The sequence below is a fragment of the Periophthalmus magnuspinnatus genome, chromosome 11 (genome assembly GCF_009829125.3).
Source record: "Periophthalmus magnuspinnatus isolate fPerMag1 chromosome 11, fPerMag1.2.pri, whole genome shotgun sequence".
Lineage (NCBI taxonomy): Eukaryota > Metazoa > Chordata > Actinopteri > Gobiiformes > Gobiidae > Periophthalmus > Periophthalmus magnuspinnatus.
In genome coordinates this window covers 26,089,227-26,101,544 of record NC_047136.2, presented here as the reverse complement: position 1 = coordinate 26,101,544, position 12,318 = coordinate 26,089,227, and positions in this window count along the sequence as shown.

The window sequence follows — 12,318 nt, the reverse complement described above, 5'->3', positions numbered from 1 at the left end:
CCCAGTTGGAGTTACCAAGCGCCGCGTCTCTCCCCCAGCTGGTCACATGACTCAGCTAAACAATGATTTATGGTGCTCCCTTATCCCAGAGCCAGGATTCCCCAATGAAATACAAATACAAGTGATATGAAGGAAGTGCTCTTCTATTGCAAGGACTGGATATTATATATTCGCAGGGGTGGGAAGAGTATCCAGAAATTGTATTGTACTTCAAAAGATTACTCAAGTAGGCATACAAATACCATCCCATGATAGCTGTGTGAAATGGTCAAAGTACTGCTCAAGTAAGAGTAACTGTAATATTTGTTTTTTTTGTAAGAAGTCCATTCTTATAAGGTCCTACACTCCCTTGCACCACCACTGTTAAAGGAGTACATTAAATATAAATACAATTTAGCAAGAACCACACGAGCCACCACCAGAAGTGACCTCTGACACCCCCTCTGACACCCCCCCCCAGAATAAATTATCTGTCCAAAGGGGGAAACTGTAGAATAGTAGTAACCCTGAGAGAATGTCCCACATACAGTTCTTTTAAAGCTCAAATGAAAAACTGGTTATGGTCAAACCAAAAATGCATAATCTATAGTGGAAATGTGAGTTTAACTTTTCTATAGAGACATATTTGCATGTTTGGGCAAAATATGAAGGGGGTGAGTATAAAATGTGAATGTCTTGAATGGGCCAAACTGACTGAAATAATGGGAGTTTAATGTGCAATTTTTATTTTGGCCCTTTTGTGACCCCCCAGCCCTTGGGACAACAGATGGAAATTAGCTTTTGGCATTCATTTCCCCAATCAAATAAATTAATACATTAATACATTAATAAATACATAATAATACATAATAATAATAATATTACATAATCTTATATTTTCACATGACAAACCACAAAAATTTCAAACTAAGTTATATCTGAAGCGGTTAACATAAAGCTCTTATTAATCATAGACTTGCTCAACCAAAACTTGTATTCATGAGAGCAAAACCTATTACTCAGGTAGGAGTAAATTGTGTCTTAAACATTTTTAATAGCATAGTAGTTTTAGGGATAGAATTAAGTATTTACTTGTATTTACCACTGTTAATATAGTACAGATTTACTCGACCCCATCCTTCCGTGCCATTGTTTTTGTCATGTTGATCTATTGTAGTGTCATTGTGATAATAATCTGAACTACAGTGACAGATAAAATCCTTTAAATTAGCACAGCCTACATGCGTTTTAAGTGTTATTTGTTGACATCAACCAAGATTTAACTTTCTAATATCATGGTAATACAGTAGTTTTAACTAACCAACTTCATGCCCTTATACCTGAGCCCAACGAATCACCAATGATCCAGCCTCAAACAGCACTGGGTTTGTCTGTGGCGCTTTGACCCACATCGCGGGTACTCTTATGGGGGTAGTCCCTGCATGGCTACTCCAGCTGGGAGCGGCGTGCACGGATAATGCTCTTACATAATTCCAAATGAGGCTGTGATCAGTTGCATAAGCCTGTTAAGGGATCATGAAGTCATTGGGAGCTCACCGCGGTGCTACATGTTGTGTTATTATGGGATGGTATTTGGGGAACTGCAGTGGATGACATCACTGTACTCAGCATCAGCATATACAGTAAATACTATCCTTGGAGAGATTTTTAGCACCTGGCAAGCCCCATGGAACTGAGGAACAAATGGAAAAACTGAAGTGTGAAAGTTGCCAATGGGCAGCCCCAGTGGTCTTCATTAGACACCAGCAGGTACAGTTCATACTCTGATTTCACCACAGTGCAAATATGGCAGCTTAAATACATTTTCAAACCAAACAAACAAAACATAAGTGGAAAAAAATAAAAGTGGCATGGATGTTACAGTGTTAGTAAGAATAATGGATGGAAGTTTTGCCTAAGTACATAGATACTTTAGGATAGAATAGTTGGTACAAAAATATGAATGAAGGTGATGACCACGAAATATTATTCAAATTCTTGATTGAAATCCCAGTTAATATGCCTTTTCTCACTATGTATAACTCTATAACTTTTCTGATGTTGAGTCTGCCACTTGATTGTCACCATTGGGATATTGTTTTGCCAAGACTGTCCCACAGTTTGGAGAATAAAACTTTTCCATTTCCAAGGTCAGATCTCTGGAGATGTGATCACACTCACAGTAAGAATCCATGTTTTTTGAGCACCTGTAAATGAACAGAACCATATTGACAAAGCAATAACATCTCTAAAATACAAACCATACTAATTATACTAAGAGGCCATTCACCAGCCTCTGACTCAGGCCTAACAAAGGAGAGGGTCCCCCCACCAGAGAAGTTACATAGTGCATCTTTAAATTGCCCCTGGATAAATAAAGTTATTCGATTAGTGAATTAACTTCATTTACAGTTTACATCTATTCATAAACATGGAGAAAATCCTCTTTTAGCTGTAAATGGAGCTCACCAAAAAGGCAGCAGTGTAAAGATAAGACAACCATTATCCATAACATTTAGTGCAGATACACTGTAAACGCTACTGTAAATAAGTCAGCATTACATTGCAATAATTTCTTTACGAACAACAATATGCAGTGTGTGGTCTCTGAGCTGCCCCACCGCGTGAAAACACAGCCATGCTTTTATTTTTAAATCCGCTCCCTTGATCCGGCGCGCTCGTGCTCGTGAGTGGCTTGACAGAGCTTTGGGGCAGTGACCGCGCCGCAGAGAAGTGAAGTTGAGCATCCTGCAGGTAACCTAACATCTTATTTACAATGTAACCATCACCGTTTGCCACCAGCGTTACCATCTTACGCCCTGCTTCTTCTTGGTGTAACGTCCACGCTTTGTTTACGCGCACGTGTGATTATTCCGCCTTTTCTCCCGTGGTATTGCTTATTATGGGATGCTGCTGATTTCGCGATGCATTCATGTTAACACAGCGATTGCAATGGTTTTAATTTCGTGGGTATTTTAGGGTGTAATATACGAGACAATTGTTCACCCACATGGACCGGCCGTGGGCTTGACCGTTTCCAAAACTGGTTTCATTCATTGTCTGGAAGAAGAAGAGGGAGGAGGAGGAGGAGGCGGGGAGCTGCAGCAAGTGCGCCACGTTTGGATGAGCTCCGACAGGAAACCAGGCGAGTACAGGGCGAGGTGAAGCTGTTCCAAGAGCGCGTAAAATGGAGTGTGGTTAGCAGCGGTGTGCGTAATTGTAACCAAGCGCATTTAACTGTTACTATGAGTGTGCCAGTTGTACTTGTTCTTGTCATTTGCGACTGAAACCCGAGAATTGAAAGGAGGAAAGCAGGAAGTGAACGATGACAACCACGTGAACTTCACAGACTTAGACATATCTGCATGGTTAGGTCCCGGGCACGATTTAGAGGAAAAGCTGCACTATCGATATGTTTGATGTGGCTCTGGTGCATGTGTGTTGTTCTTATGAAGAGTTTTAAATGGCTCAAGTTCAAGTAGACACAAATTACCCGTGTTTTTTTCTCATTTGTGTAACGTTGTCTCAGTGAGAAATAATATAATTTTTACAGGTGTGCGTAATTTTAAATGCACGTGGTGAGGGTTTGGCACTGCGTTATTGTGCCGGACGAGGGTTAGAACAAAAAACATTTTCATTCAGAAATCCGGTAGATTTAAAGCTTTTTTTTGTCATTATAGTTGAGAGTTGCGCATGCCCACAGCAGCATAACGACAGTTAAAAGACTTTTCCTCTTTGTTTTGGCACCTCTTGACAAAATTGCATTTATATAAGTAATACTCCAGTTTTTACGCATTTGGGCACGTGGGCATCAAATGTGTTAAACGCGTGTATTAAAGCAGAATAAAGCCCCCGTAGGCTCACTGTGTGTGGAGCATCACAATATGTATCACAATGTAAGCCCAGTCACAGGAGCTACACTTGACTGAGGTCCTACACACGATAAGAAAGAGTCGATATGTGGCTTGCGGTTGCCCTGTGCAACACAAAACAAAACCCAGTGCTGCGTGCGTAACGTCCTCCCGCACGCTCTCCACGCGCTTGCAGCGGATTCAACATGACATCATGCATCATGCGTGTTTTTGTTGTGGCCACTGGATCAGATCGGTCACAAAATTACATAATCACTCTTGAGCTTAAATTGGAGGGTTGATTTGGACTCGCTGCTCTGTGGCCAAACGGATAAGCTCCAGTGCCCCAGCTACAGTGGATTTTGTTTTCCTATTTATTAAATGTCTAAGCAGAAAGACAAGGAGATGACCTCTTGAGCTAAACAACTGTGCTGGAGTCCCTCTGTTTGTTACGGTGGCTGATGGATTGGAGGGCATCTGAGGACAGCTGTGGCTGCGCAAACACTTCAACAGGCGTTTTTCAGGCTGGAGCCAAAGAGAGACTGTTTTTGGCACAAAGAAAGCACTGGCTGCTGAATGTGCCATAATCTGACATTACAAAACGTGTGAATGTGGCTTTCATGTATTTATCTCATATTACATTTTGAGTATGGACATGGTGGAGTGTTAAATGCAAAGAGAGCATCACAGTTGAAAGCAACTGCCCAAAGTTGTACACTGTTGTTCTGTGGGCTGTTTATTATTGTTTTTCACTGTTGTCCTTCACCTCATTCAACTCCACCAGAATAGACTGTGTTCACATTTTAATATTTTAGCTTTTTGTATAGTAGAATGTGTGAGGAGGGTGGATAAACGTGGAATTGCAGTCTCATCCTTTACGGCTGTAGTCTTTTAATTGATTAATCAGTTGATGGTGTCTTAGTCGACTAATTATTTTGTTCAGATGATAAGAAATTATATGCACAAGAGCAGAAAGGAGAAGGTAGAGAGTGGATTACCTTTGGAGAGAGATTTGGGAATGAATCCTGCATTTAATCTGCCTTTTCCATATAAATACTCTTTTTCCTTGTACTTTTCTGTATAATGTATTCTTGTTTTTAGCATGAGCTCACATGCAGTTGCAGTATTCTGAGTGCAATTACATAGTCTTTTGAATAGAGCTTTTGCAATGGCCCCTTTTTCGTTGACTAACCAACTGGCCAGACATCGCTTTAGTCAGTCAAGAATTTCAGAATCCCTGTGATGTTATGCTATCGTAGTGAAATCATCATGTCATGATTTACTATTTTTCCATGTAATGCAGCTGTCGCTCTTCCACCCTTATCTCTATGGTGAGTGTTTGTAAAGCTCTGAGTGTAGTGTGTCTTTGTCATCGCTCAGTCATCCAGGTTTGATCCATAGCAAAAGAAAAAGTCTGTCAACTGGACAAAACTTTTAGAGTGAAGATGTTTCGGCAGTGTCCACCAGTGATCTGACAGGACTGAAGGAGACACTTGGATGAGCTGTGAAACGTCTTCACTCTGAAACTTTTCTCTAGTTAACAGCATTTTTTTTTTTCTACTGTGTGAACTTTCTGAAGAAGCAGATCACTTTTTTAACCACTTAAAGGCAATTGAAAAATTTTAAGTTTATGTGAATCATGATATAATTGAAATTGCGATCTGTAGGCCTGTCACGCTAACACATTTTGAAACACAATATATCGCTATAGATATACTGCGATAAATTATAATATTGAAACTACTTGATGCCACTGATAAAGATTAAAATAAAGCAAGATAAGACATTAACATTAAAAGGCTTGAGCTGCAACACATAGCCGAATGAAGTCGTACTTAGCCACAGAAGTGACTTATTCAACCGTTTTCAACTCTTTTTTTTGCCATATTTGAATGTATTCATGGAAAGCCCCTAAAGATGCAGAATCTCATTTTGGGGGGGACCAAAAACATACAACTTATGAACAGTTTAGAAGCACATAGCTGCACAAGAACACATAAAACAAGACAATACATAACAATACAATGCAATACAAGTAATATGAAAATTTTGTTCACATTTTGTTCAAAAAAACATAAGTCGCACTGGACTATAAGTCGTATTTTTGAGGGGAAATTAATTTTACAAAAAAATGTTATCTTTAAAGGCAAAAAAAAAAAAAAAAATAGAGAACAACAGGCTGAATATCAGTACAGCACGCTAATGTAACTTATTTACCAGTATATTTATCAGCGACATGAAGCATAGACAGAACTGAACATGTGTCTGGTTTGTTAACGTAAGATATTAGCAGTTAATCAGATAAATAAAGCATAAAATCAAGCTAACAAGTTTACACTGGATCTCACTCCAAATCAATAAATCCATTTAATTCTTCATCCTCGGTGTCACTTCTGAACAACTCCACCTGCTCTGGACGTAGATGAAGCTCCGCTTCCTCTTCTGCATGTCTGTCACCAGAGGAGTCATAGATACTGGTACATGTCGTAATGCAGGCAGATTGAATCAAGAGATGCAGGACTCGGGGAAAGGTTTACAGTGTTTATTTACAACAAGTGATAAATAGTACAATAATGAGCGTAGATCTGGCGATGAGCGGTGGGCGAGGTGCAGGCCAGGGTCCAGGGGCAGAACGTGGAGTGCAGAGGAGACGACGGTGTGGGCGGTACCGGGGCAGGGAGCAGAGTGCGAGCCAGGGTCCAGGGTCATGGAGTGCAGGGACGGAGACAAGGCGAGCAGAGCCAGAACGAGGAGCAGGGTGCGAGGCAGGGTCCAGTGACATGGAGTGCAGAGACAAGACAGACAGTACCAGGGCTGGGAAGCAGGGTCGGAGCAGAGCCAGGAGCGAGGGAGTTGGGACGGCCCAGAGCGCAGGATCTGGAGGGCAGCACAAAAATCCAATAAGCGAGGTACAGCGAGCAAAAATACAAAAAGCAAGGACAAGCAAGATAATCACTTTGACATGCGGGCGATCTGGCCCCGAGTGTCTGGTTCTGGCTCCTCTTATCCCGCGGTAGGCGGCGTTGAGTGCGCTGATGAGTTCCAGGTGCACGCGGGAGGAGCCAGGAGCTCCGCCCAGCTCCGGGTCAGGCAGGTGAGGGAGGGGAAGGAGCAAGACAGGAGGCAAAACAGGGAGCAGGAATAACATGGATCGTCGCAGTACAAGCCCAGAGCCCCTCACACAGCTGTCAGTGTGACAATAACAAAGATGAAATTATATATTGTAATAATTTCACATATAAGTCGCATCTGAGTATAAGTTGCGCCCCCGGATAAACTATGACAAAAAGTATGAGTCCAGAAAATATGGTAAACACAACAATGATAGTTTTCAGGTGAGCCACTCTAAAGGAGCTGAGGGAAGTAAGAGACGTCAGTGTTGGAGGCAGATTGTTCAGTCCGAGGGGCCTTAAAGCAAATGTTACTAGATTAGTAGATTAGATACTAAGAGCGTCAAAGAGAATAAATTGTAGTAGACTGGGCAAAAAAAAAACATTTCAGATATGATGGAAAGTAAAAATAAATGGATTTCAAAATAAATATCACCCACTCCTAGGTGTGAGTGTGAGTCTTTTACCACATGTTTACTACAGTCTGTCTGTTTGTTTACAAAGCCTGATGTGAGTAATCTCATTATGATGAAGATGATAAACTCCCTGGTCCCAAATGACTTTTACCTGCACTGGAGTGTAATGTTTGGTCTTGTTTGTTGACCGTAGACATAGACCACAGTGACATTTTTTAAGTCGAAGTCATTTAGGGCCAGTCTGAGTCAACTCAGTCCAAGTGACTCCAAGTGTGAGTCATTAAAATAATGTTTGAGTTGAGTCATTATCTTTTCATTATGATCATCTGTGACTTCCCATAGATTTAAGCTTTGAGGGACAACATAATAGAAAAACAACAAATTAATAAAAAATCCCATTATAACATGTTAAAAGAAGAATTTAATTATTTTACTATGGATCATACCTGGACGATTTAGGGATTACACAGATACACAGATTATAACATGGTTAAAAAATCTATTTTACAAACTAATATGTATAACGTTGATTGGTGTTGTCACAATACTAAAAGCCCACACTTGATTTTGATACTAAGGAAAAGAATAAACATTTTGAACACAAAATAATAGATTTTTTTTTTTATAAAGATCAAGCCAATACTAAGCCTTCTCAGCAAATGTCTAACTTTGTCCTATTTATGTGATCTTTTCCAATATCAGTATGTGTTTGAATGGGTATTTAGATTATTATTATTATTATTATTATTATTATTATTTATTTTTAGAGTCAAATCACCAGAGTACTACACCTCTGACACTGAAACACACTTATTGTATGACATGATGTACCTTTGGCCATGGGGCTGTCCGAGGAAGGGCAAAGGAGAGGACTGCATTGGCATTCACGTTAAGGGTTGGTATAGAGTTTTTTCCCTGCGCTGTCAGTCCTGGGGCGTCCTTGGTGGTATCATGTGAGGAGGGCACAACATCTCCACAGCTCCACTAATGTCATCCAATGTCACTCTGTACAGCATCAGGGAGATTAAACTGTCAACTCTTAAATGTAAAGACTATATTTTGGAAACCATAGCATTTCCTGTATTTATTTTAATTTCTTTTCTTATTCATTTTTAGTTTTATTGGTTTGTTTCCAGAGTTCTAGTTCTTCAGATTTACTGTGTTTTCCGGACTATAAGTCGCACCAACGAAAAAATGTGTAATAATGAAGAAAAAAACACATGTAAGTCACAGTTTTTGGGGAAATTTATTTTACAAAATCTGAGACCAAGAACAGACATTTTATCTTTAAAGGCAAGTTTTAATAACAATAAAATAGAGAACAACAGGCTGAATAACAATACAGCACGCTAACATAACACATAGACAACAAACTGTCTGGTATGTTTATGTAAGATATTAACAGTTAATCAGATATGCTATGCTAACATAACATATGCGGCTTGTCCCCAAACATGAGAGACACGAGAGTTCTTTTCACCAATGTTTACTGTGGTCTTACTTCCTCATCACAGTTCACACCGTAGAACTAGCAAATACATCAAGTTTAACACTAAGCTCTGGCTCATATCACATATACACACAAAACTGCACATGAACAAACTTTATATTTTACTTTTCAATTGTTTCTTAAATACTGGTCTGTAGGGTCAGACTTCACATTAGTGTAAAAGGCTGAACCGTAAAGGAGGAAGTAGTTTTTGCGCCCTTAAACTAGAGTTATGATAAACTAAACATTTATAATATTGTGCCAAATGAAAAATTATCACCTTTACGGTCTTATAAATGAAGGGGAAATCAAATATGAAATGTATAAAAGAAAACGAGCCAAGTAAATTTTCTTACAGGTATTACAACCACAACAGCGGCATCTATTGGTCAAACAAGTGAACTGTAAAGTGTATAATCAACGGTTGCATAACGCATATTTATTCAGCTACATGAAGCATAGACAGAACTGAATACATGTCTGGTCTGTTAATGTAAGATATTAACAGTTGATCTGATAACTGTAATGAAGATGTGGAATTATATATTTTAATAATTTCACATATAAGTCACATCTGAGTATAAGTCACACCCCAGACAAACTATGAAAAAAAGTGCGACTTACTGTTCGAAAATACAGTACCTTTGAGTTTTAGAGTATAGGAGGGTTGCTGGTTGCATCCCAGCCTCGACCAGCTCACAAGGGAAAACTGATGGTGTGTCCTTTTGCAGGACACTTCACCCACCTTTTATGTGAAGTGGCAGTGGATGTGAAGTGTGAAGTGGATATTTGGTGATGACTGGAGAAGCCTTTGGTGTAAATTGACTGTAACGTCTTTGTCAGTCAGACCCAGGGCAGCTGTGGCTTCGAAATTAGTTTATCATCACCTCAATTAAATATAAAATTTAAATATCACGTTTAAACCACAACATTTGGAGATAGCACTTCTTATTAAAAAGAATCAATGTTGTTTTCATAATGTTTAGACATATCTTCTCTGCTAATCCAGTCTTGATTTCATAGCCGTCTGACAGAGTGGTTAGCCTGTTTGTTTCTGTTAACTGCAGGTTCTCTAGTTACTTCAGTCCTGGTTAGCTTGTTCTTGTTTTATGTTAGCCGTCCTAATTGTTTGTCGATGCTGTACAGCCTTTAATAAATAAGCCACTGCTCAGGAATCCTCTGAGTTAACACTAGCTGGAGTAAGGTTTGGCAATTGGTAACTAACTCCAACAGAGAACAGGTGAAATGGTGAAAAGTATTTGAATACATATCTGAATGTGTTTAATTATTTCATTTTAGCTAATTAAAATATACAGTAAGTCAGACGAGTTTTCAGTGGCGTTCAAATGACTCAGAAATCAGCATCGATTTTGAGCCAGAAGTTTAAAATAGAAATTAGGCGATGACCATTTTCTATTTCTCACAAGGACTAGAGTGCACGATGCTGAGCTTGCATTGCTCCTATAGGTACACATCTCGGCTCAATGCAATATATCATAGAACTCTTTGTCCTTGTCTGGGACCTGGGAAATACCATTATTTTAACTCCAACTGACTCCAGCAGTAATAAATCATTGATCCTTGTGCAAAAGCTTGTTTATGATATGTCACAATCCCACTTTGGGCACCTCGGGATTCAAGAAGTGTTAAATTTACATAGAAGTCAAATATAATGAATAATTTGGGGATTATTTTGAATGCCACAGTCTGGTGATATTTTTGCAATCCCTCAGAAACGTGCTAAAATTTACTGTGTTGGTATTGCACAAACCAGTAAAATAAACCTCAAAGATGCAGAAATAATGGCTTTTTTGAAAGATGGCAGCACAAGTTTCTTTCATTTTTCATTTTATTTGAATTTTTTTTGCTACTTTTTGGTTTTCTTACTATAGAAAATAACACATTTTCATATTTTTTATATCTTCAAAAAATATCTTTTGATATTGTCTCAATTAAAATTTGCATAAAAACTTTAGAGATCCAATGACACAAGAATCTTGTATTGCGTTTAAAAGTGAAGATAAGACAACTTTTATGGGTTTAATGGAACTGTGGAAAAAGCAAAAAAAAACATGTGCAACGTAATAACTAGTTAACAAAATATTTATTTCAAACAAAATGGCTGTAGGCTAATTGTTTTTCCATGTGGTACAAATGTATTGTATAGAGACGTCTTTAAGTCAAAAAAGTTTGCTGTGTACTGTCTATATCTAATTATATAATGTGTTATTGTCCAAGAATCAGGAAGTGTGCTGATAGCATGCTAGACCTTGTCAACTTTGCTCTGGCCTCTGAAAGTTGGGAAAAGCACTTATAAACATATTGCCGTGAAAAATCAAGATACTCATAATGCTGGTAAGTGAGGAATACCTTTGAACCACTGCAAACTTATTAAAACAGAATAGTTCACGTTTTTCAGACAGTAAAACAGAAGTGTGTACTTTTTTGTCACTCTATATACTCTATAACTCTATAACTATAAGTGCATATTAGAATTTAAAACCCACAAAGTTTTAGCACTGCCACTGAAGTTCCTAGACCCCTTGAACCTCTCGCAGAATGACTTAAGAACAAAGATGGTCTCCAAGGTCATCAATCAGAAGGACTTCCCCACTAAGAAAAAGATTTAAGGTTTAAATGTGAGAAAAAAAGTTGTTACATGAAAAGACTTCCTCCCTGCTGATACCAGGCCGAGACAACGGGAGCGGAAACGATCTCTCACACTTATTAATGACAGGATATGTACTCCACTGTGTGCAGGACGCCCATGCCAAAGATCCATGCGTTTGTCCATATGCACTGGAAAATGTGTTGGCAGAGGCGGGCTTTGAGAGCGTCATTTGAGCTGTCGGGTACAATGGGTTTTGTGCGTTTAGTCGGCCTGAGAACGTGTAGGTATGATGACAAATTCAGATCAAATGAAGTGAGGTGGTGGGGGATATTAGCAATAGTTAATATCTACATTGTTTTGGAGTATCCTGATAAAATTATTCAGACAACATTGTGGTACATTCTCCCATCAAGCCCAAGCTCAGGGGCCAACTTGGACCGCTTTTGTTGTGCAAATGAGGTACATCATAAGGTTGCTGTGGTTGTGTTCGATCAAAACGTGACGCTCTTGACCCCGTGAGCAGTGCCCCTCTGTGCTGCAAAGGCTTGGATGGCGTCAGTGACCCTTCAGGTGAGCGAATGAGTGTTGTGCGGGGACCTGAGTGAGGTGGAAGGGCCTCTGCTTTATGAGGCCCCTGTGGAGAGAGCAGCCTGTCAAACAGAAGGCCGCTCACCTGCATCTCTTACTCACAAATCCTCACTTTACATATGCACTGTTCCTTATGCTGCTGCTCTACTCTTTCTACTGCTTGTGGTTATTAAAGATGCACTGTGTAAACTTTCTAGAGGAGGGTTCAATAGTATGTCATTTCACTTCTCCATAATAACACCCCTAACTGAGACAAGCAGTTGTTTAATATGAT